Source organism: Rousettus aegyptiacus, unplaced genomic scaffold (assembly GCF_014176215.1).
Source record: "Rousettus aegyptiacus isolate mRouAeg1 unplaced genomic scaffold, mRouAeg1.p scaffold_m13_p_3, whole genome shotgun sequence".
In the NCBI taxonomy this organism is placed as follows: Eukaryota; Metazoa; Chordata; class Mammalia; order Chiroptera; family Pteropodidae; genus Rousettus; species Rousettus aegyptiacus.
In genome coordinates this window covers 67,774,853-67,802,305 of record NW_023416306.1, presented here as the reverse complement: position 1 = coordinate 67,802,305, position 27,453 = coordinate 67,774,853, and the positions used below count along the sequence as shown (strand labels likewise).

At 30.9% G+C, this 27,453-nt stretch overlaps 1 protein-coding gene across 12 annotated transcripts in view; it reads left to right on the top strand.

The window, feature by feature from the left end:
• Positions 1–27,453, top strand: part of LINGO2 (leucine rich repeat and Ig domain containing 2) — a 1,061,594-nt gene that overhangs the window by 109,476 nt on the left and 924,665 nt on the right. The window contains exon 1 of one of the 12 annotated variants that reach the window (XM_036217652.1): positions 8,372–8,390. The exons of 10 other annotated variants lie outside the window; for them this stretch is intronic. The gene's annotated coding sequence lies outside the window, so the exon portion shown is untranslated. Of the gene's footprint in view, positions 1–8,371; positions 8,391–18,967; positions 20,607–27,453 lie in introns of those variants that run through there. One more of the 12 variants, XM_036217653.1, reaches the window with a different exon arrangement.

Genomic DNA, 27,453 nt, shown 5'->3' with positions numbered 1-27,453 from the left:
ATTTTACCCAAGAATAAGGAAACCATTCCCAAAGAAAAGATTATTTTGCAGGTAGGTGATGAATTTCCTAGAGATTAAAATGAAGCATTGCAGTATCAGGTAAAAGGCTTATCCTAATACCTGCAATGGGGCCTCTTAAGATGAGTTAATATAACTAAAAAATCAACTAGAGCTAGTTTCCTGTAGGTGTCTGAAGGCAGATGACTGTGTGGGATGAGAATGGCAGGATCTTACTATCCACCGATTGCAGTCATGGAAAGTGATGAAAACAGCATCCACAGGTGGTTTTCACCATAGTGTCATTTGTACCTGGGTGCTTATATCAAATGTGGTACCACCACTTTCAAACTAATTCAAAACACGATCTCTGGTTAAAATAATATAAAAAAAACATTTTTATATTTTGAGTCCATGAAATTGGGTTTCCATTCATTTAAAGCTGTGTGAAGGGCAAGTTACTTAACCTAGTAGAGTTTCTCCTGTAAATTATGACTGCTAATACACTTCTCACAAAATTATCATGAGAAGAAAATGTTAAAAATGTTTAGAAGGTGTTTACTACAATGCTTGGTACATAAAAAGAACTCAAAAAACTCTAGCTTCATTATTTTTCTGATTTTAGAATATGTAAGCACATAACAGTTATTACTCATACTATGACATAGTTGACTGATTGCTTGGCACATGCTTGATCTTTTCTATCTTCTGTTATTCTGGAATACCCTTTGCATATGTAGTAGGTTACAAGGAATCTTTCATAATGGGCCCATATGTCCTTAGTTGGTTAGACATACCTTACTTCTCTGTCAATGCATATGTGTTCTGGACAAGATCTGTAGGTAATGATGCTCTTTAGGAGTAAAATAAAGCCAATGATTTCTATCTAACCAAGATTATATATGATCATTGTGTTGGAAATATTTTCCATAGGCTTCTCTTATTCAGAATAGAACACATAAATTTTTGCCAACTAGTATGTAAAGATAATCTATCAGAGTTTTATGATACCTGTAATATCTAAAATTATATATATTTTACATATAAATATTATAATCTGCAATTATCTATATTTAATTGGTATCACTAAAATAACTATTCTAAGGGAAGCTATAGTCCTTTTTATGGGTATTTTCCTTTTTGATCTATAGTTCTCATTGTTTCTCTTTTGTTTATGCATATTAGATGATTGATTCATGAGAGTACAAGCCAAAGATACTCCTTTTACCTTTCTCCATTAATCTTTGGCTCTAATTTCAACATATTAGGAGTAGGCAAGAGGAATAAAAGGCAAGAAATAATTCCAGTGATGCTTGTCTTTCAACTCATGCACAGAACACATCTATCATAGCATTTTTATCTTGTCAAAACAAAGATCCTGTGTCTATACCCAAATTAGGAAAGTGACAGAATAATGCAGTGGTTTAGTGTTTGGACTAGAGTCAATTCAGGATTTGAACTCTGGCTCTATAACTTTGTCGCTATTTAATAAGGTCATCTGTTTAATGGAGAAGTGCCTTCTACTTCAGAATGTGGTATAATGGTTCAACATTATAATATAATGTTATTATAATGTTATAATAACTATAAAGCACTTAGTGTAGCTTTCTAGGCCCAGTAATAATAATAATTTATAAGGCTTAGTCTGGAACCAAGAAATCTGGACTTTATAGATATCATAGAGAATTCCGATGTAGGTGGTCAGAGAGCATTCTTTAAGATAATGTAATAAATTGCTCTTTGTCAGGGTGGATCACAGAAACCATATGTCTATTTTTATTTATTTGACTTGATAACTTTAAAAGTTGAAACTTGCTGTAAGTTTAATGAAAGGTTAATTGCAATTTTGACTTGACAAACAAACTAATTGGCACATATATGTACATATATCCAAATGTTCAGGAAAGAACCAAATTTTGAGAAATGATCCTTAGGGTGTTGGGAAAATGCTTTGTTCCTCAATGAACAGTTTTGAAGCTGACCCATATCAGTGTCAATGATGGTTACATAGACCAAGTTTACCTAAGTCAATGAGTGGAGAAATTTTTAAAAAATAAATGTGTACTTCTGGACTGTTTTAGGCTTGATTAAGACATTTCATTTTCTAATTTACGAACATTAAATATAAGATTTCTATTACCAGTGTGATTAGTCATGCTACTCCAGATGCTAATCTTCATTTCCTAAATAAGTTATTAAAGTGAGTAATCAGTCATTCAGATTTTTATTTGGTGGCTTTAATTTTAAATCCTTCAGCTCTTACTAAATGAAAACCACTCTACCTGTAGAATACTTATTCTTTTCCTCTCTAAATGATACTCCTTTTCCAATCTTTGTCTTTTCTTCCCTGCTTCTTAAATATTATTGAGGGAAACCCAAAGGATTACTCAAATTCAATTAATCTGTCCTATGTAAACTATGAGATTTTCAATGCCTTTCCAGCATGATGTTTGTTTTAACTCAGTTTCCATTCTTTGAGATGTGATAGTTGCTGTTTGTCCTCAGTAGCATGCTTTTCTCTCCAGGTTTAATATTTATATTAGGTTAGCACTGGATTTTAAAAATTCAGTGTGTCTATGATGGGTTGATATGTTTATCTACATTTTTTTGTTTTCATGGCATATCAACACATGAGTTTTCATTTCCTTTTAAAAACCCTGCTCATGAAGTGCCGTGCAATATTTTTCATGATATCTCCTATTAATTTTTATTCAATTTTAATTTTTTAACTTTTTTTTGCTAATGTATAACTGAAATTTTAATATCTTTCCATTTTAAATTGCTTTACATTTCAGTTCAAAAGATATTGTTTTTAAATGTAATTTAACAACCATTAAATATTTAATAAATGATAATATTTTTTCCACAGATATCTACCTGATCTATTAAAGTATATTTTAGGTCGTATATTGTACTGACACAAATAGTTATAAATTCAGGATATATTTTGATCAAGTATTGCCTTGCAAAGCAGAGCATATAAAAAAGTTCTCTTGGGCATAGATTTAAAGTAAGATATATTTGTTTCTTTCCATTAGTTTGCAGCTTTATGATTTCTTTATTTTTCTTTAAGTATTGATTAATGCAATCATGCAGAATCAATTTATTTTCAGTGAAATTCTAATACCACCTCTTTTTTCCCTTTATAATAATTATTTAAGCCAAATATATATGTATATATATATACATATATATTTGGCGTGTGTGTGTACTGCATATTTGATACTTATAAAAAAAAGAATTAGGTAAAGTTATTTGAAATACCTATTTTGGTCTGTTTGCCATACTTATGTTTCAAAGGAGAGTAGAACATGCTGCCATGCAGACATTGGCAGCATGGATCAGTGTTCAAAATAGGATGAAAGTGGCAGTGTAGTCTACAGAACTAGTTAAGAACATAGATTATATCATCTCATATTTACTTCCTTCCCTGTCTTAAAAAAATGTTTAATGAAACATTTATATAGTGTTTACTAACTGCCAGACATTATCTGAACACTTAATAAATATTTCCTATTATTATTCTCATTTTACTCACAAGGAAACTGGAGCACAGAAAGTTTACTTAATTTGTCTAGAGTCACACAAGGGAAGTGGCTGAGTCGAGCTTTGAATCCAATGCAGAGTTCATACTCTTAACTACTATGCTGAGAGGCTAGGATTAGTACCCGGTTCTGCCTCTTATGTTGTGTGACCACCAGGGCAAATTTCTGCATATTTCTGAGCCTCAGCTGTATCATTTGTTTAGTAGGAATAATAATAATAACCTCATCATAGTGCTGTTTTCTGACTAAAATGATAATTTAGTGCCCACCTTACACACAATCTCTTTTAGGGAATATTGTATAAAGTTTATGTGGCATGGAGGACAATAACTGCCATCGCTGCCTTAATCAGACTTTCCTATGAGGGGTTCTCACTGTAGTGCCTTTCTTGTTCCCTTTCTTGTTTCCAGTTACTTCACTCTAGCTCATTGCTCTCCTTATGGCCCTTATTCCTTCCGAGGCTACACCTGCAGTGCCCCTCCTCCCACTTAAAGCATCAGGAGTTTAAATTTACTCCTTTGCTGATTCTTCTTTGTTAAGAGATCATTTTACCAATGTGGCTGATATTTAATTGCAATAGAAATAAATAATAGAAATAAAAGTGTGAATAAGATGATTTTTTTCATGCATTGAAGCCTTCAAAGAGGAAGAATTACAAATAATAAATAAGAGGGATATTGGGGGAATCAATCTTAAGAAATTTCTCAAGTAGTTTCATTATTTCAAAATGCACTCCTTCCATCCCAGTGTATCTATCAGTGTCTTAGATATATTATGACAAATCCAAACTTTCTTCCTGAAAAAAATGAATAAAAGTTTTATAAAATTGAATATTCTGGCAGTTAAATATGAGCTATCATTTATTATTATATCTGGAAGAACAATTATAGTTGTTTGACATGTCATTTTGAGCAATCTAGTTCAGAGTTTTTCTACATACTTTTGACTTTATTTTACTTTTTATGAATACTGTTAAAATTGAATATAATGAGTGAATAGCCCGGATTCTGCCATTGCCTTTTTAGAATTAAGCAATTGTAAGTCACAATTATGAATACTGTTTTAAATTAAGAACACATTCTTCTTAAATAAAGATACAGTTCCAGGTATCCTGGGCTAATTAAAAGAAGCATTTCAAATCATGAATTTTTATGAGTATCATAATGTAGTTTGAAAGTAATAAAAAAAAATCAAGAGCATTTTATTTTGTATGTGGTTAATGAAAAACAGATATACAAATGGAATCTGATACATGGCACCCTCATTTACACTTTTAAATCTTTGGAAATGCCTTCCTTTGTACTTCTGCTCAGGCTTTCCATGAGGTTTTCTGGAAAATTGATGATGAGATACAGTTTATATTATAGCAAAATGAAAATTTAATGTTAAATTAATAAATGAATTGAAAAATGACCCAGAGAAATGATGTATGGAAATTAATGTCACTAAGGTACTTTTTATGAGTTAGCATGAATTTGGTGCATTTTATGTAAAATACAATTTTTATTTAAAGCTGTATATATTTTAAGTGTGAGCTTCCATCTTATATCAGTAGATAAGAATATCAATACATGGCTATGATGCTGTTTAATCTGTTGCCCCTTTGTTGATTGACTAATTTACATATTGATTAATTTGTGTAGATGGATCAAATTGGATTCTTCATTTTTTCTAGTTTATGTGTTCACCTTGGATAGAATGTAAGGAGACTTGCTTAAGATGTTCTTTCTCTTTCTTGGAACACTTGTTTAATTGTGACCTGAATGGCTGTGTCCTAAGTTTTTTAAAATAAAAAATCAAAGATTTATTTTTAACAACAATCCAAGATATACAATTTAGTCATTATTGTCTTTGGGTATTTTTCTGAATGATAGTTTTATAGTTATAGGCCTTTTCAATGCTGAGGATAGACTATTTGAATTTAAAATACTGAAACCTCAAATAGAGTGGATGAGACACTGCAGTATTCAACTGGTAAAACAGTTATATTTGGTATGTTAGGCAAATACTCAAGACTAAGGGATTTCATAGAGGTTCTCAATAAGATTAACCACAGATTATTTTTCTCTAAATCTTCCATTTGAGACCAAAGGTTGACAGACATTTTCTGTAAAGGAGACATAGTAGGTGTTTAGGGTATGTTGGACAGAGTTCCTGATGCAGCTACCAAATTCTATCATTGTTGCTTGAAAGCAGCCATAGAAAATGCATAAATGAATGAGTGTGACTGTGTTCCAATAAAACTTCATCTATCAAAACTCAAATTAAAATTTTGTGTAATTTTCATGTGTCACAAAATATTATTAATTTTTTCGACCATTTAAAATTATAAAACTGTTTTTAGCTTATAGACATTACAAAAACTGTTGAATTTGTCCTGTGACCTTAGTTTGCTTTCCCTTACCTTTGACTAACAGCTCTTCAAAGGCAGTGCAAGATATCCTACTTATCTTTATATTTCCCCATACTTAGCACATAGTAGGTACTCAACAAGTGTATGACAAATAATTACTATGAATGACATCTTTAACTATAAATTTAATACTGATTTGTATTAAATTTCTAATGTTGACTTTATTTTAGCAAATGAAACTTTTTATTTCTGTTTATACATATATATAGTCTCTTTACTTAATTTCATATACATGAACTATATATATATATACTTTAATTGAGTATATAATCTTAAGTATATAATCCAATGCTTTTAGTAAATTTGTTAAGTCGTGTAGCTGTCACTATAATCTAATTTTTGAATATTTCCATCATCCCTCAAAGATCCCATGTGTCCATTTGTTGTCACCTCTGTTTACATATATTTTAAAAAATCAATAGATTAATTTAAGATTCCATTCTATTATGTGCATCGAAAATTCTGAAGACAAATTTAGCCTTTATCAAGATATGTGAAGGCTTGTGCTCTTGGCACCTTAAAATTTACCTGTGCTATTCCCAACTAACCTAATGTGGTTGTTTCGATTACTATCTACATTTTATAGATAAGGAAACTGAAGTAACTTTCCCAAATTCGCTCAAGTACAGAGTGGCATCAGCTTAGCTATTAAGTGGAGGCTGAGAAGTTGAAATTGATGCAATATAGTTCTAGGGTTTATGATCTTAATTATTCTAAGAGTACAGAATTTCAGAAGTCATAGATAATACTCCAAGAATAATGAAAATTCTTTTCTAAGAGGCAGTTGTGTATTAACTTTTGACTTACCATTTTGAGCAAGCAATAATTTTCATCAAAATCATAACTTCCAACTTTCTTTAATCATACATAAATCAGAATTATTAGAGAGCATAAATCAACTGATATTTTAAGTGTATAGATTCAAATAGACAGGAGGCAATTCTGCTACTTAGGATATGGATTCTTTTAATAGTTCTAGTGTTATGAGAAGTACTTACTGTTATCCATCTCTCAATTATTTATCATTTTTTCATGAACATGAAAATCCTCTTTGGATATTTTTCAGTTAGTGAAAACAGGTACTAATGTAGTTCTTTCATAAAAGTGAAATAGCATAAGGCAAACTTTCAGAAAGCAGGGTGGGTACTCTGCTTTATGCCATTTTAGCTTACAAAATGTTTCATATAAACGCTATACTTTAAGATAGCAGGAGAAACCTGTGTACTTTCTATTATCTAGCTATTTATTCATGTTGTGTTTTTGGAGCAATAGAAGAAAACTGCTCTGAACATAGATATTATCTGCTTATTTCTTCACAAAGCAGGACAGCTTTCTCATGTCACATGGTGTGTATACATACATACATACATACATACATACATACATATATATATGTATGTATGTATGTATATACACACACACATACACCCCATGGTGTGTGTGTGTGTGTGTCTATGTATATGTGTGTGTGTGTGCGTGTGTGTATCCCCCTTACCATTCTGGCTTCTCATTTCTAAGCTTATGCAAATTATTCTTTGAATGTCAACTAATCACTGAATGCAGTATTTCATATGTAGTATAGCAATAACCCAAAACAATAAACAGTGGAACTTTTTGTTTCCAGAAATGTTTATAATACTAATGCTGTCACTTAACATAGCGTTATATTGCCTTGTTGGTTTACATTTAACTTGTAAGTTTAAAGCAATAACAGCAAAAAAACTCTCCATGTCTTTGATTTATAAGTAACTTATAATAAGGACAGATTTTGCTCATACTACAATTCTGCTTCAGTTCTTAAAACCAAATACAGAACTTTACATCTGTCCATGTAGTATTTACTTTATGTTGGTTTCTGTTCATTATTATAAGTTGTCAGGTTGAATTTAAGTTCTGATTTTGAAATCCAGCAACAAAGTTGTTTTTCATAACTTTCCACTGATCAGATAAGAGCTATTTATTAGTTGAAATGGAAACATTAACTAGCATTATTTGCATACAGTTGCTAAAATTTCATCGAAATGTGATATTATTCAGCCTACATTTATCCTTAATGAGCACAGGAAAAAAATATGTGAAATGCTTTGTTGCAACCAAGACATACTTATATCAATGTTATAAGCCTGCTCTACCACTCTAAAAATAGTATAAACCAATGAAGTTTGTGTTACTTGATTCTATATTGGTTTTTAGTATTTGTGGTTTAAAACAATTACCTAAAATTACATTATGAATTATTTATTTTTATAACCCACTGGACATCTATTCTAAAATTAGCAGTTTAAAAGTATCCTTCAACTATTTATATACCTCTGCACCTCTAATATTCTCCATGATTTGTTGAATGTTATTAATACTTATTTGTTTGTTTGTTTTTCTTTGTTTTATTTGCAAGGTGTGACCAGACTACTGGAGACTTGAGTTCATCTGCAATGGTTAGTTAGATCCTTGTTTATTGTTTTTCCATCATTTTGTTGAGGAAGAATGAAATGCTTCAAAGCTTTGTTTGCAATCTTAAACTTTTTAACATTGATGAAGCACTACAAAAGGAAAGTAGAACTTTTAAAATTTGTACTTTTATGTGCTCTATATTAATATTATGCCATCTTGCCCCAAGCGATATTCTTATGCCAGAAAGAGCTTTGAAAGACTCCTGTTTGCTCTCTATAGCAATTTTTGGAAAGCTCAGTTGATTCTGAGCTTATTTCTCTTGGTGCTATTACTAAATATTGTGTAACTCTATTTTTTCTTGATTATGTATTTCTTCTATCTTCCTTTAAAAATATGCTCATTAGCCCTTACATGTTTTCATTTAAATGTACCTTGTCTTTACTTTTGTATCCCCTTATGTAATAAAACTGTACTTCCTCTCTCTCTTGAGTTCTCCCATCATGGATCGTTCACATCCTGTGTTCTCTCTTTTTTAACAAGGTTTTCTAACATGTATGACACTCATTTCCTTTTCTGATTTAAAATTTTAAGATTGTATACATGTTTACTTGTCCTCAAGATTCTCATAACATTAACATCATGAATTGCTTCTTGCATGTTGATCCAAATTATGATGAAACCATTTATCCTCATTTATTTCTTTATAATTTAAAATTAAATTATAATTTAATTTATAATTTAAAATTTCAGTCAGGTAAATCAAGAAATTGAAGGATTTTCACAGTTTCATAGAATATGGCCAATAGTATTTTTCATCTTTGATTTCTTTCTCGTCTGTTCAGTATCAGGGTTAGAATTGTCCATATGCTTTCCTTATAGTCTGTCACGTCACTACTACTTCACTCTTAGGTTTTTTTTTCTTTTATTAGCTTTATTGAGATATAATTGACATATAACATTATATAAGTTTAGGGTATACAATTTGGTAATTCAATTATTATGTGAAATCATTACCATAATAAGGTTATTTAGCACATCCATCACCTCACATAGTTATCTTAATTTTTTTTTCCTTTGGTGGTCCTGTGAACTTTTAAGATCTACTTTCTAAGCAACTTTCAAGTATATAACAATATTATAAACTATAGTCATCACGCTGTACATTAAATCCCTAGAAATTATTTATATTATAAATATAAGTTTGTACCCTTTGAAAACATTTCCTTATCCCTCCCCAACCCTGGCAACTGCCATTCTATTCTCTGTTTCTATAAGTTTCATTTCTTTTAGGTTACACATGTAAGTGAGATCATATGATATTTGTCTTTCCCTGTCTGACTTCTACTTAGCATAATGCTCTTAAGGTCAATCCATATTGTCACAAATATTGTCACTATACATACATACATACATATATATATATATATAGCATATATATTCTACTATATATATTTATATATAATATAAATAATATTATTATATACATGTTATATACATAGTATATATACACAATATAACAGTATTATGTTATATATGTATGTATATATATATCATATATATATGAATGGATAAAGAATATGTTATATATCATAATATATATGATATATATGATATATATTATGATATATATGAATGGATAAAGAATATGTGATATATATATCACATATTCTTTATCCATTCATCCATCAGTGGTTACTTATGTTGTTTCTATGTCTTGGCTATTGTGTATAATGCTGCAAAGAAGAGATATCTCTTCAAGATAGTTATTTTATTTTTTCAGATACATATACAAAAATGGGATCGTTGGATCACATAATAGTTGTTCCTTTAATTTTTTTTTGTCCCTCCATACTATTTTTCATAGTGGCTATATCAATTTACACTCCCTGCAACAGTGCTCAAATGTTCCCTTTTCTCCACATCCTTACCAGCACTTGTTATCTTTGTATTTTTGATAATAGACATCCTAACATGTTTGAGGGGACATTTCATTGTAGTTTGGATTTACATTTCTCTAATAATTAGTCTTTCACCCATTTTTAAATTGGAGGTTTTTGTTTCTGTTTTGTTGTATGAGTTCCTTATATATTCTGGATGTCAACCCCTTATCAGATATATGGGGTTTGCAATATTGGCAAATATTTTCTCCCCCTCTCTTGATTGTCTTTAATTTTCTTGATCATTTCTTTTGTTATGCAGAAGCTATTTAGTTCAATATTGTCCCAATTATTTATTTTTGCTTTCATTGCCTGTGCTTTTGGTGTTATAGCCAAAAATTATTGCTAGACTAATAATGTCAAGGAGATATCCCATTTGTTTTCTTGTAGAAGTTTATACTTTCAGTTCTTACATTTAAGTCTTTCTCAGGATGTAGAATTATGTAATATGATAATTCTATGGCTGATAAGTAACTTGTGAAATTCTTTCTCTTTCAGGGTATTTTCTTGACTCTTTAGAAAAGGTGTGACTTCCCTCACAAAGCTCAGTTTAATAACTTTATTTTCCCTATGTTAAAGATAGTTAACATTCTCCCAGTATACTAGTTAGGCAATTAATTTGCCCTTCCCAACGTGACTGAAGTTATTTCTGATAATTTCTCTGTAAATATTGCAATTAGTTATCTTAAGAATGTGTGAGGAATAACAGTGGAGAGCGGACTTGATTAAGAAAATCATCATATCGTTTTTTTTCATTTCTAAAAACAAAGAGTAAAGATTACATATTAAGGCTATAACAATAGTATATTTTATGTCTTAGGATAGAAATAATTGGTACTATATAATTAACTTTGACTTCTACGTCCTTTACAATAAGAAAACTTGACTTTTCTGCTTGCCCTCATTTCCCACACTTTCACCCTTCCTTCAGTTTCAGCTAGATTCTTGTAAGTTCATTTTGCTTTGTTGCATACGAAGGAACATTTTAACACTGTATTTTTTTCTCCATATAAATATTCACTATCTTTCTGGTTTTATGACTCAGGGATATTAACTCTTATCTCTAGGGTGCCACTATGATCCCAAATACAATGAGTAACTTGGATGCTTGCAGTGCAAAACACTTTGAGTAACATTTATATAACCTAGTTGACATGGCTGACTATGTATATCTCAAATTCCCTCTTCTGTACCCAGCACTATTAAGACAGTTATGTCGCAGTAACTTCATACCAAAACATGTGCTGTCAGCTCTTCTAAAATATGACTCAGCTTTCCATTCTATTCATTCTGGAGAGAAAATCGCAGATCTAAGTTATTGCTCTAGGTTAAGTTTTCCCTACATTGCCTTTAGTGCAACTCAATCTTGTATTCTTTTTTTCCTCAATATTTCTGACAGAAGTGACTACCACTTCAAAGTGATTAATCAAAAAGGCACACAGTGGAGGAAAATACATCTTGTTTTTTTATAGAAGAGTAATTCCAAGGATATTTTTTATTTTTTAATCTAGCTTTTCTTTTAAGGGAATTTCCACTTCTATGGGGGGAAGGACAGGGTTTTTTTTTTGGTGAGGGTGGACATTCATATGTCCTCTTAAATTTAAGTTTTGATGGCTGAAGAGATTGAGGACATCAGAGAGAAGCTAAGAACACTAGCTTTGGAGCCTGGCAGATCTCAGTTTCAGTACTGGCACTGCATTTAACTAGCTGTATAACTTGGGACAAGTTAGTAACCTTTAATTTTCCTTACATTTAAAACAGAGGTAATTATTCCTATCAAAGCTGATTGTCGATAGGAATAAATAATATAATGTATATACAGTGTAGAGTAAAATGTCTGCTATATAAGAGTGTTTCGTAAATTATAACACTTCTGCTTTCAATCCCCAGTCTCTGGCACAACCGGGGTGCCCATTTAATACATGTAAGTACCAAATGTAAATGTATTTGGGTATTAGAATATCATCATTTAATTTTCTGTAGAGAAAGAAATCTATTCAATTCATTTTATTTCTGTTTAAATTCTGTACCAACGTTCTTTAGCTTTCCAAGTTGCCAACAATATATGTGTCCGGCTCCAAGAAGGCATGAATTTAAGGTTATATGTGTCTGACATAATAATACACCAAAACACACACACACACACACACACACACACACACACACACACAATTTAAGACTTTGATAGTGTGCTAGTGACCTGACTTTTATCTATGATGGGAAGAACCCCCTTACCCCTTTAATTAAAAAAAAAAAAGGGGGAGGGGGAAAGGCTCATGGAGTTGCTGTGATGATGAAATGGAAAGCAAACTGAAAATTCCTAAGTTTGTGCCTTTGCTATACCACCTATGAAATGCATAGCCTTGGACAGAGCCCTTTCCTAAGTGAAGATAATATAATTCTCTGAAGTTGTTGGGTGATTAAGTGAGATCATGTATGCAGAAGTGCTATGTAAGCTATAAACTCGTTATTATAACAATTGGACAGTGTTAGAAAGGTTTCCATTTTTACTTCAAAATTTGTATTCAGGAACTTCCAACTTAGTTCATATTCATATTAGACCAAATAAATAGAAGTTCCTCACCCTCCATCCCTCCCACCTTTCTTCCATCCTTCCCTTTTTTTCCTTCTTCCTTTCAAAAAACTGGATATATTAAGTCATTAGATCATGCTGAGAGAAAATAGCCCATGCTATAAGCATATTTTATAAAGCCTTTTAACATTAGCAGGATGTAAGAAATACTTTTATCACATTTAATTTCTTCAAAACTATCTGAAAGCTTTTATAATTAAGACATAGATTATATGTCACAGGGAACATTTCTCTGTAAGAAATTCCTACCAGCTGGATTTGCTTCTGAGAAAATATATATACAGCCTAAAAGGAGAAAATGTGTCCTACAATGTCTAATACATAGGAATTTTTGAGATAAGCCTAGATGAGAGAAATAAAAAAAATTGTTTGCAACTGGCAAGTTAATGAAAAATTATTATTTTCTTACTTATTTCTCTATGCTACAATTGAAATGTCCTTTTCCTCCTTTGAATCTCAATGTTCTAAGACTCTTGTCCTAAAACTTCAGTGAAGAAGACTTATACTTCCTATAACATATAAAAAAAAAAATCTCTCCCAGTACTTCGATATGGAGTCTTAACTGATTTTGTGCCTTCCCTTTTAGTATGTAAAAAACATACACACACAATGAACAATTAAATTCTGACAGTTCTATTTATACTCTTGTTGTATATTTGTTATTTAACTGATTATTGAAATGAAAATTCTACTAGTGATTAAGCTAAATATATTTACTTCCCAAAACAATGCCTTGCTCAAGATTTCTTAATTTATTGAGATATGTGTGTGCATAGGTGGAGAAAGCTTTCCTTAAGCGTTTTAAGGCACTTTTCAAATATAATATTCTTTATTATTTTAACCAATGCAAAGAAAAGATTTATAATATTTTTTTCCTTAAAAAGTAATTTATTTTAATCATCTTTTGATAGTAACGGTCACAGAAGTTTAGTTCTAAAAGATTGTCATGGCCATGACATATTTTTTACAGATAAGTTCTGAAATAATGTAATTATAATCAAAATAATGTATGTGTTTTCCTTTTAATATAAGACAATTCTAAGACATTTGATTTCTACATAAAGCCAATAAATAGGAATCAGAAAAAGGAAATCATTAAACTGTGATCTGCCATTTCTTTTATACACTTAAAACATAATTTTTTTTTCATGAAATTGCCAGGAGGGAGGACCGAATTAAAAGAAATAGTTCCTTCATGATGATGATAATAATAACAACTCCCCATTTCTGTCGCCTCACAGCCCCGGCAACCATCATTCTAATTTTACTATGCATTTTATTATTCTAGATAACTCATATAAGTAGAATCATATAGTGCGTGTCCTTTTGTGACTGACTTATTTCACAGCATATGTCTTCAAAGTTCATCCATGTTGTAGCATATGTCAAAATTTCCTTCCTTTCGAAGGCTGCATAATATTTTATTGCACGCATATATCACATTTTATTTATTCGTTAATCCATTGATGAACACTTGAGTTGCATTCACATTCTGACTAATTTGAACAATGCTGCTATGAATATGGGTGTACAAATATCACTTTGAAACCCTGCTTTCAATTATTTGGGATAGATATGGTAATTATATTTTTATTAGCTGAAATCGTATGATAAATCTATTTTTAATTTTTTGAGACTATTTTCCATAGTGACTGCACCATTTTACATTGCCACTGACAGTTCACAAGCATTCTAATCTGTCCATATCCTCATTAACACCTGTTTTATTTTTTATTTTTTGATAATTTCCATACTAATAGATATGAAGTGGTATTGCATTGTGGTTAAGATTTTCATTTCCCTAACAATTAGTGATATTGAGCATTTTTTAATGTGCTTATTGGACATTCGCATAGCTTATTTAAAGAAATGTTTATTCAGGCTCATTACTCATTTTTCAGTTAGGTTATTTCTTTTCTTATTGTTGAGTTGTAGGAGTTCTTAATATATTCTTGATATTAATAATTTATCAGATTTATAATTTACAAATATTTTCCTCTTTTTGTGAGCTACTTTTTCCCCTATGTTTTTAAAACATTTTTATAGTTTTAGTTTTTTAAAGTCTTTGATCCATCTTGAATTAATTTCTATATATAATTTCTATGTAATGTAATGATCCATCTTCATTCTTTCTCATACAGATGACTATCCAGTCACTATGTTTTGAAAAGACTGTTCTTTCCCTGTTGCATATTCTTTGCAACCTTGTCAAAAATCATTTGACTATTTGTGTATGGGATTATTTCTAGGCTCTCTGTTTCATTAGTCTCTATGCTTGTATTTATGCCAGTACCACACACTATGATTTGGACAGGTTTGTAGTAAGTTTTGAAATCAGAAAATGTGAGATGTCCAATTTCGTTCTTTTTTCAAGACTGTTTGGCTATTCGGGGTCCCTTAAGATTCCATATGAATTTTACTACAGAATTTTCTGTTTATGCAAAGAAGCTTGTTGGGATCCTGGCAGAGATTTCATTGAATCTGTAAGTTGCTTTGGAAAGTATTGATCCTAGAATTTTGTTATTTGTGAGAATATTGCATATAGATGGAATAATAGAGTTTTTATTCTTTGTGAATTGCTTCCTTCCATTTGTACAATGCTTTTGAGATTTTTGCTTATGTTCTTGCATATGTCATTGTGTTTTTTTTTCTATGTGTTTCTGAGTATCCTGTTTTATTGGATATATGGCAATTTGTTTTCTTTCTATTTGTGTTCAATTTTTTTTGATTGTTTGATTATGACGTATCTTGGTATGATTTAGTTTATTGTATTTGAGGTCTACTAGACTTCATCAGTCTCTGAATTTGTGATTTCACCATATTGGGGAAGTTTTCTGCCATTATTTCTTCAAATATTTTTCCTTCTCTTTCATGTCTTTTGGAACTCTAAAAGCATATTTTAGTATTTCTATATTGTCTGACAGATTCCTGAAGCTCTAACTTTTTTTTCCCAATTATTATTTTTAATTAAATTTATTGGAGTAACATTGGTTAATAAAATTATATCACTTTTAAGTATATGATTTAATAATACATATGTAATTTGATAATGGGTTTCTTTGTCTTTATTCTTGTGGTTTAATGAGCTTTTTGGATCAGCGAGCTTATATTGTTCTCCAAATTTGAAAAATTTTGATAATTATCTTTTATATATTTTGACTCACGACTCTCTCTATATACTAGTCACTTATATCTTTTTTAACTTGATATTTTCTCAGAGGACAGCCAATGTTCTTTTATAGGTCACTGATGTGCTTTTTTTCCCAGTAATTTTTCTTCCCTGTACATAGTTTGGATGGCTTCTATTGCTATGCTTTCATTTTCACAGGTATTTTTTTTCAGACCTTAATCTGTTATTAAATGCAACCAGTAATATTAATATTTCAGAAATTGTCTTTTTCAGTTATAAATATTCCATGATTTTACAGTTTCTATTCTCTTCTCATATTCAGTATTTATTTCCTCATTTTGTTTATGTGTTCTACAATTATTTGAATGTATTAACATAATAAATAATAATGAATATATAACTCAATACCATAATAAGGATGGTGTTGGCAAAAATACATATTAATGTACAGAGGAATGAAATTAGACTCATGTTACATCATATGCAAAAGTCAACTCAAAATAAAGACAAACATAAGACCTGAAACTGTAAAACTACAAGAAAAAAACAAAGGAAAATGGTTCTTGACATTGGTCTGGACAATGACTTATTGGCCATAACATCAAAAGCATAGGAAACAAAAGCAAAAATAAATAATTGTGATTGCATCAATCAAAAAAGTGTTTCACAACTAAGGAAACAGTCTACAAAATGAAAAGATAATTCACACAGTGGAAAAAAATATTTGAAACCCATGCAATAACAAGGAGTAAATATCTAAAAGATACAAAGAACTCATATAACTCAATAGCAAAAAAATAAACTACAAGTAACCTAATTAAAAATGTGTAAAGGACCCAGATAGATATTTTCCTATAGAAAACATACAAATGGCCAACATAAATATGAAAGGTGGTCAACACAACTAATCATTATGGAAATGCAAATTAAAACCACAATGAGATATCACCTTAAACCTATTAGGATGTCTATTATCTAGAAGACAAGAAATAATAAGTACTGGAGAGGATGTGGAGAAAAGGGACCCCTTGTGTACTGTTGATGAGAATGTGAATTGGTGCAGCCGTTATGGAAAACAGTATGTAAGTTTCCCCAAAATTAAAAACAGAACTACCATATGAGCCAGCAATGCTACTTCTGGGTATATATCCAAAGAGTACACATCTGGATCTCAAAGAAATATCTGAATTCCATATTACATCATATTCACAAGAGGCAATATATGGCAATAACCTAAATGCCTGTTTGAATGAATGGATAAAAGGTCACAAACACAAACACACACACACACACACACACACACACACACACACACACGTGTGCCTGCAAAGTGAAATATTATTCAACCATAAGAAAAGGAGGAAGTCTTTTCATTTGGGATAAATGGATGAACCTTGAGGGCATTACTCTAAGTTAAATAAGCCAGACACAAAAAAAACAAATACCACATGATCTCACTTACATATGGAATCTAAAATAGTCAAACTTATAAAAACAAAGACTAGAGTGACAGTTGCAGGGTCTGGAAAGAAGAAAAAATAGGGAGATATTAATCAAATGGTACAAGTTTTCAATTATAAAATGAATAAGTTCTGGAAGTCAAATGTGCAGCATGGCGACTATAGTTAACAATAGTGTATTACTTGAAATATGCTGAGAATAAGTCTTAAGCGTTCTTAGCAGCTAAAAAAAGAAAAATGGTAAAAATGTGAGGTAATACGTATATTAATTAGCTTGATTGTGGTAATTATTTCACAATGTATACATATATCAAAACATAAAATTGTACAATGTAAATATATATAATTTTCATTTGTCAAGTGTACATTAATAAATCTGAAAGAAAGAAAGGCTCCAGGGAGCCGTGTATAGATTTTTTTCATTTTTAATTACAGTTGATATACAATATATTAGTTTCAGATGTACGACACAGTGATTAGACATTTATAACTTAACAAAGTGATCACCTTGATAAATCTAGACCCATCTGGCACCATACATAGTTATTACAATATTATTGACTATATTCTTTATGCTATGCTTTACATCTTGATGACGATATTGAAACTACCAATTTGTATTAATCTCTTCCTTCATTTCACCCATTTCCCCAACCCCTGTCATCTGGCAACCATAAAATGCTCTCTATATCTATGAGTTTGTTTCTGTTTTATTTGCTCATTTATTTTGTTCTTTAGATTCCACATATAAGTGAGATCATGTGTTTGTCTTTTCTGTCTGACCTACTCCACTCAGCACAATATCCTCTATGTCCACTCATGTTGTTGCAAATGGCAAGATTTCACTCATTTTTTTGGCTGAGTACTATTCCATAGCACATATGTACTGACTTTTTCTTTTCTTTTCTTTTCTTTTCTTTTCTTTTCTTTTCTTTTCTTTTCTTTTCTTTTCTTTTCTTTTCTTTTCTTCTTTTCTTTTCTCTTCTTTTTCTTTTCTTTTTTTTCTTTTCTCTTCTCTTTTTATTAAATTTATTGGGATGACATCGGTTAATAAAAGTATATAGGTTTCAGTGTACAATTTAATAATACATCGTTTGTATGTTGCATTGTGTACTCACCATCCAAAGTCAAATATCCTTTAGTCACCATATATTTAACCCCCTTTACTCTTATCTACCTTCCCAAAGTCCCCCTTTCCCTCTGGTAACTTCTAAACTGTTACCTGTGTCTATACATTTTTGTTTCTTTGTCTTTTTCATCTATTGTTTTCAGTTTTATATTCCACATATGAGTGAAATGATATGGTTCTCAACCCTTTTTGTCTGACTTATTTTGTTTAGCATGATAATCTCAAGATACCTCCATTTTGTTGCAAATAGAGTTATTTCATCTCTTCTTATAGCTGAGTGATATTCCATTGTATATGGACCACATCTCTTTCTCCATAAATAATATTGTAACAACCATTGGGGTGCATATATCATTTTGAATTTCTTCAGATAAATATTCAGAAGTGGAATTTCTGGGTTATATGGTAATTTGGTAATTCTATTCTTAATTTTTTGAGGAAACTCCATATTGTTTTCTGTAGCTGATAATAGCCTTTCTTACAGGTGTTTGGTGGTACCACATTGTGGTTTTAATTTGCATTTCTCTAATAGCTTGTGAAGTTGAGCATCTTTTTAGATTTCTCTGGGCCATTTGCATGTATTCTTGGGAGAAGTGTCTGTCTGTTCAGATGCCATGCCTATTTTTTAATTGGATTTTTTTGTTGTTGTTTAGTCGTATGAGTTTTTATATATCTTGGATATTAGCTCCATATTAGAGGTGTTGTTACAATTATTTTCTCCCATGCAGAAGAGTTCCTACTTGTTTTGTTAGTGGTTTCATTTGTTGTGTAACATCTCTTTTTTTAATCCATTACTGGGTCTTTCTTTGTCTCTTGTTATAGCTGTTGTTTTAAAGTCTATTTTGCCATACTGGTATTAGTAATACAATACTTATATAGATTTCTTGATGTTCTCTGTTCAGCTTCTTTCTCCTTGGACCCTGTCTCAGAAATTTCAGCCACTAGGTAGATCCAAACTTGATCTCTGTCTTTTCAGCTGAGTAAGATTCCCATGAACTATTTGGGGATAATTTCCAATGTTTGAAAATATTTTTTTAATAACTGCCCATTTCACATTTATTAATGGTAGTAGGGACAATTCTTTAACAGTCTTTCTTTCTTGACTGGGACCCAAAATATGATAGTCTTCATTTATTTTTAAATGGCATAATCAAAATTATAAATTAAAAAATTAATTTTAATTTGTTCTCTTTTTTTCTATTTGCCATTTTTCTATCCACTTAGCTCTGACCCTCTTTCTTCTCCAAAGTCCAGAATTTATAATCCTGTCCTGTGCTCAAAGATTAATGCCATCAAATGAACTATCCAATTGCAAAGCTCTAAAATGTGTAATATCAAAGATGACATCTGGACATTCAGCTAACCCATCTAACAGAACTTTTCTTGGGTCTTTTGATCTGGCTGAGCACCCAAGGGCTTTTCTACAAGGAGAAAGCCACTAAGAATTTTTCTGAGTTGAGTTAGGGGGTAATCTTTCCCAACTGCCTTGAATTCATGCATGATATGCTTTTGCTCAGCTGCCTACTGTACTTAGAGAAATACTTTGATATTTAATCTAATAATTGAGGTACCTCTTAATTTTTAACTCTGAAAACAGTGTTCATCTCAGTCACCTTTGGGCTGGAAGTTTAATTATTTTGAAGTTAGATGATGCATCAACAGCCGAGAGGTGGTATGGAAAGTACAGTGATTAACTCTGCCAGAAGTCCTGCATTGTAATTGTTAGTGCTAAGTGTAAATAAAAATTCTCTAAGGAAAACTTGGAAGAAAAAAAAGCATAATGGCCCATATTTACTAAAAGTTTCAGACTCTTTTGGATATATCTTCGATAATATGGGAGTGTATTTTTTTAGGTATGGATTTTTGCCAAAATTCTACCTGATTATTAATTTGGGGCCATTGATTTGTGTTCCAGAGTTATTAAGTTGAAACTGGAGGAAGAGATTTGTAATAATAAATTGAGCTGTCATTTGAAACATTCTGTCAGGAAACCATTCATCTCAATGAAATTGTAGGTTTTTTGCCTTTTGTACATTTTCCAGATAAGAATAATTTTATTATAAATAAGTATTTTTAAAGTATTTAATCACTTTTCTGGATTACTGGTTAGCTTTTCTAGAGTTTCTCAATCAAAGCCAGTTGTCCTTCTATACATTTCACAATAAAAGAAAGTAAACAATCCTTCAAAAATATTGTGACCTCATTTTTAAAAAATTATTATATTTCTAATATCAGGAATCAAAAAGTTTTATTGTATATGCTTAAAAGTAGCTTCTTGCACAACAAAGGCATTTAGTCTGATATCATTAAACAGAGAGCAAAAATAGAAACAAAAACCATGCACACATTAGTACTTTCAATACATATATTCAGTGTTGAATTCTAAAGAACTTTTAAAATTAGTGTGTGTGTGTGTGTGTGTGTGTGTGTGTATATATATATATATATATATATATATATGCCAATTTATACCACAAACTGTTGGAGTACCTCATGGATTCAATTACTCATTTATAGTGATTTATATCTAAAAGGGATTTTATTTGAGAACTGTTAAATATATTTCACTTTTCATAGCTATTAGTAGACAAGAATTAAGAGTTTCAAAACTATGGTCATTATATAACAATGTAGTATATTAGGCAATATTCAATTATGCGAATCAAAAAGTTAATTTCCAGGTCAAAATGTAACCAGATTTAACAATCTGTAATCTTTTGTTTAGTTATAAATCATTGTGTACTAACATATATATATATATATATATATATCTTAAGGATTTCAAAAATCAGGGAAAGAATTAAATGATGAACTTGATTTTGATACAAGTAATATAATTGAAGTGTAGATAAAATACTGTTGGAGTTTAAAGGATGGAGAAGTTTATTCTGATTTAGAGGGGTAAGAGAGGGAGAGGTAAAATAATTATTCAAAAATAGATGTCAACTTTGAAGAATGGACATGAATTACATGGGCTTTGAGTTCTGGGAAGATGAAACAGCATGACTATATACCTAAGTACACAAAATTGCATTATAGCTACTAAATGTTGAAAAAGGTAAAGAGAAATTCTCTGTGTTTGAGTATTTAATTTTTCAACATAAAGCTCAAATTATGTAAGATTGTTTTATCTCTGCTTTTTTTCTTTTAAGTATTACTTCCTTTTTTAAAAACCTACTAATATCTCCAACTTCATCTGATTTTTTTAAATTGTTCTAAGAACACAACATAATATCTACCTTCTTAACAAAATGCTATAGCCAGTATAGAAAACAGTATGGTGATTCCTGAAAAAATTAAAAGTAGAACCACCGTAATATCCTGCATTTTCACTTCTGGATATTTTCCCAAAAGAATCAAAATCAGGATCTTGAAGAGATAGTCCCCCAGCCCCATCCTTTGTTCATTGTAGCATCGTTTGCAATAGTTAAGATGTGGAAACAACCAAAGGTCCGTTAATAGATGAGTACATATAGAAAATATAGTTCATATACATATACTGTGGGATATTAATCAGCCTTAAAAGAAATAAATCCTGAAAAATGTAACAACCTGGATTAAACTTGAGGGCAAACAAACAAAATCATTTTTTCTTAACTTCCTTTACATTCTATACTAGGTATAAGCTAAATAAAAAAAAAATTCTTTTATATGGTGAATTCTTTCACCAATACATTTTACTTTTTTACATTCAAAGTATAGCTCAAATCATGGTGTAATACCTAACTTCTCCAAGAAAGCTTTTCTTGACTCATCTCTTCCTATTTACTCTACATCACCTCAATTTGATCTATTTCATTAAATTTTTTTAACATATTATCTCTACACTACATGTTTGCTTGTATGTTTTCATTAACTCTCTGATTTATGGGTGTCTTTGTAACATTTAGAATATAAAGTTTTCAAGGACAAGAATTGTTTATTCTTCTTTTTTTGACTCCATAATACCACATCTTGTGTTTCACAACTGTGAACACAGAAAAGAGGTTTCTGAAAAACATGAAATAGTTGAGGCCCATTATCTTTTAATGCTATGGCAAACTACTATTTTGAAGCATTTATAATTTTGCTGCAGGTACTAAATGAAAGCAGGAAAACAATTTCTTGAAAACATCTTTTGGCGCTTTGAAATAAATTTGTAATATATGAAAGGCATCTCAAAGCACATACAAAATCCAAAGATACTTGTAGATAAAAAAAATATTTAAAAAAAAATGCGCCAATGTCTTCCTTAACTTAGAATAGATTCTGAAAAAGCAGTTAACCACAGTAATTCCATGCTTTTCATGCCTTGTGATATAATGTAAATATTGAAGTTTGGGACCTTTTTAAAAAGTTTTCAACACGTAATAGAAAGCTAGACATGTTTAGTTTTGTTATAAAATTTGAGCTGCTTATTTTGTTTAGAAATCCATAAACTATTAAACATCTAAATAACACATATGCTGATAAATTTGGATATTAAAATTAGACTGTGTTTTTAGAACTGTAGTCTGTAGGTATGTCTGAATATTCTTTCCCGTCAGATACAGGTCTGGTACCTCAGGAAGACGGGAGAAGATGCTTAGAGCCGCGGTGCGATCCCTGGCCAGCTGACCAGGACAGGTTTATTTGTATACATCTTGCTTATTTAAATAGCAAGAAGACTATCATGGAGGGAGGGAGAATCCCCATCAGTAAGGCTGTTGAAAATTCTACAGCTACAGAGAGAGATTCAAGATGTGTGCTCAGCAGTTAGACATAATTTTTTTGAGAAAAATAAAATCTACACTAGAGAATGAAATCATGGTGTTCAGTACAAGGTAAGAGTCCAGGTCTAGCTCAAACAGGAAGGTGGCAGTCTCTGTCTTACACAATTCCCATCGCAGAAGTCAGTAATGTATGTAGCAGAAATGATACCTAAACTAAAAACAAGAACACACACACACACACACACACACACACACACCCAGGAGGTGCTGAGCAAAGTCTTTAGCAAGGAGAGAAAGTAAAAAAGGGAAAGGAAAGAAGTGACCTGATATGAGAATCAAGTATGCAATATTGCTTTAAGAGACATGAATGGAGATTTCTAATTGTATCTGAGAGAAGCAGAAGCTTTTTGTTTGTATTAGTTAACTGCATAATGAATATTTTTGCCTCCTAGCTTCAGCATCAGAATTGATAGTGAAATAAATTTACATCAGAAGTTTGTATCTAGCATTTGTGCAGTATAATTTTTTTGACGCAGAGTTTTGGGGAAGAATAGAAGCAGCATATTTTTGAGCAGACAATGGTCTCTACTATAAGTAACTTGAAAGCCTATATCTGTCCTCTCTATAAACATGTTCAGATAAATGAGTTTAAAATTTTGAAACACATTTTGTTCACTTTTTAAGTTAATGAAATAAAATTTGAAACTAAAAAGTTGTGGAAAAGGCTTTCAGAACTGCTAAGTTAGAAATCCTAAAACACAAACAAATAAAATGTCTCTTAGGTAGGTTCATAAAAAGTATGGACATGGGGGAATTTATGAGAATTCAGAATTGTAGTTTTTTGTCTTCTATCTAGTTCATGTCATAATAGCTAACACAGTTTAATAAAAAGGCATTTAGTATCCAACGCTGTCCATCTGAGAACAAACCAGAAGACACATGAGGAGCTATGTTTTAGATAACACAATGTAATGATAGTAATTGCCTGGAACTAGTAAATTCTCTTGCTGTGTATTTTTTTTGACCACTGATTCTAACTCTTCCTCTATAAACTGTGGCTTAACGCTAAAAATATAAAATTGTCGTCACAAGTATCCATGAGAAAAAGTCAGTTATTGTAACAGTGCTGATGGCTTTGAGGGAAGAATTTACCCATCACCTAAAGTCTATTTAAAAATAATAAAAGAAGTAACTAATGTTGTGAAAAGTGACACTCCTTCTACCTAATGTTGCTTCAAATATATCCACACTCACAGACACAATCTCTCACAATCAGATACATTATACATTCACTTTTTGGATCTCCCTTATTTCTACCTCCCCCTATAGGTAATGAATCACTAGAGTTTCTGGTTTATCCTTTCTATGTTTCTTTTTGCATGAAATGAGCAAATATTTATTATTTTCTTATTTCCCTTTATCTCTTACACAAAAAGTAGCATACTGTAAAAAAGCTTTTTTGCTTGCTTTTTTTCTCTCTCTCTCTTTTTTTTTTTTCACTTAACGATATTATTCTGGAAAATACTCCATTTCAGTTCGTATAGATCTTCTTCATTCCCTTTTCCTAGCTCCATAGTATTCTGATGTGGGAATGCTCTGTAGTTTATCTAATTATTCTTATTTTTGAGGATTTAGGTTCCTTGAATATTTTGTGGTAACAAACAATCTGCTAAAACAATCTGCTATGAATAATCTCCTGCATGTGTATTTTTGTAAGTATATTTTAAAGATAAATTCCTAGAAGTAAATATTAGGGTCAAAAGGTAAATGCACATATTATTTTGTTTGATATTGCCAGATTCTCCTACAAAATGGTTGTACCAGTTTATGTTCCCACTAACAATGTATGAGAGGCATATGCCTTATTTTGACCCTTAAAGCATGTCATTGCCTTTGTTTATGGTGTTGAAGCACAGTGTTGTTCTTTTTTTTTCCCAGAGGTCTTGTTATATTAAGCAGTAGTATCGTTATAGACTAATAAATAAGCCAAATACATAGAATCATAAAATAACTGAAAGAGTGAATGAGTATTTTTATCCAGAGTATATACCTCCCCTATTTGCTTACCTTTCCAAATTTCATGCCCTTCATTCATTTTTCTTAATTCATAAATCCCCATGTTATATTTTAGCAATATTAACTTATTTAATTCCCAGGAAAATCCCATAAGATAAGTAACATTATCCCAATTTTATAGAAGAGCTAGATCTAAGGAATAAACTTTTAAGTTGTCTGTCCAAGTCCCCACTCCTAGTAAATGGAGAGACTAGATTTTAACACAGGTAGTCTGTATCTGGAAACCATTATCTTTACCACTGCTTTATCATTACAGTCAAAGAAAATACAATGACAACAGCTGGTAAGTGAATTGAACAGAAATCGGGTTTCCTGTATTGTCCTGAGTAATAGTGCATTGTTCATTGTGCTGTGCGAAATTGCAATGAATGTGGTATCTTAATCATTTCCAGTCAATCTTTGCATATATATCCTGTGATGTGTTGCTTCAGATGATCAGCTTCTGATTGTCACTGAATAAATGTGAGTTTTAGCCTACTGCAGAAGAAATAATAAAGGGAGTTCAATCTGTAAAAATAACAAATAGCATCACCTGTTTCTAGTTTTATGATTACCATGTAGTTTACATAACCTGGAAATTCTTTGCATGAGAATCAAATTTCATCAGTGGTAGACATTCCCTATTAGGAATGATATGCTTTTCTATAACAAAAAATAAGAAAAACACAAGAAAAGAAGAAATCTCAAGACATACATGTTAGAACTTAATTAGGAATTCAAATATTGCATGGAACCCAACAGCTCTCAGAATTTAAAGGCTTAATTTAAAGGGATTTTAAGTACTGATTCAAACAGTCTTAAATTCCGGTCATTCAGTCTAATCATGTACCCTGTTTATAGTCTTCTAGATTCACAGAAGAAATTGAGGCCCATATAGTATAAGTTACTTTCCCAGGACCTCACAGACGATAAATGAATTGGAACTGAACCTAAGTTTCTTAATTACTATGTTGTCACTTTTGCTACAAAATTTGCCTAAATTTTCAGCCAAAATCCTTATTACTAGCCCTTTTTGTGTTTGATAAACAGGGTTAAGAGAAATAATATTGTGAATTGCCATTCTTCTATCATTTATACTTATGATCATCTTTGTTCAGTCTACTTTTCGATATTGATTTTTTAGATTAAACCTTTGGTTTTGAGATCATTGTAGATCCAATTTCAGTTTAAAATAAATAGAGATCCATGTTTCCTTTACTCAGTTTTCCTCTAAGTGAACACTTTGCAGAACTATAGTGAAATATCACATCCAGGAAATTGACACTGATACTGTCAGTATACAGAACTTTACATCACAAGGATCCCTCATGTTGCCCTTTTATAGCCTCATCCACCACCCTCCCTCACCTGGGCCCCTGAATGCAACCCTTGGCGATGACAAACCCGTTACCTATTTCTGTAATTTTGTCATTTAAAAAATACTGTATTAATGGAATAGTATGTAACCTTTTAGAACTAAAGTTTTCCCCCAGAAAAATTACCCAATTCCATAATTATCCAAAACATTTATCAGTATTTTATTCATTTTCATTGCTGAGTATATTAATTGGTGTGGATGTAGCAGTTTTTTAGATTATTTACCCATTGAAGGACAGATGGGATGTTTTCATTTTGAGGCTGTTATAAACAAAGCTTGTCTGAACCTTGATGTATACATTTTTGTGTGAATTTACATTATCATTCTCTGGTTTAATTTCAAAAAAATTCAATTGCTGGGTCGTATGGTAATTATATTTTTAATTTTATAAAGTGGCTTCATTAGTTTACATTTCTACCAGCAACATGTTAGTCATCCAATTTCTTCATATCTTTGCCAGGATTTGGCATTATATATATATATATATATATATATATATATATATATATATATATATATATATAAACCATTCTGTTAGATCCATAGTGATATCTCACTGTGGTTTTAATTTGCATGACCCTAATGGCTAATGATGTTAGATATATCTTTTTTATATCCTCTTCACTGAAATGTATGTTTATGTTTTTTGCCCATTTTCAAAATTTTTTAGCTGTTGAATATCAAGAGTTCTTTATACATTACAAATATTAATCCTTTGTCATATATGGAATGTG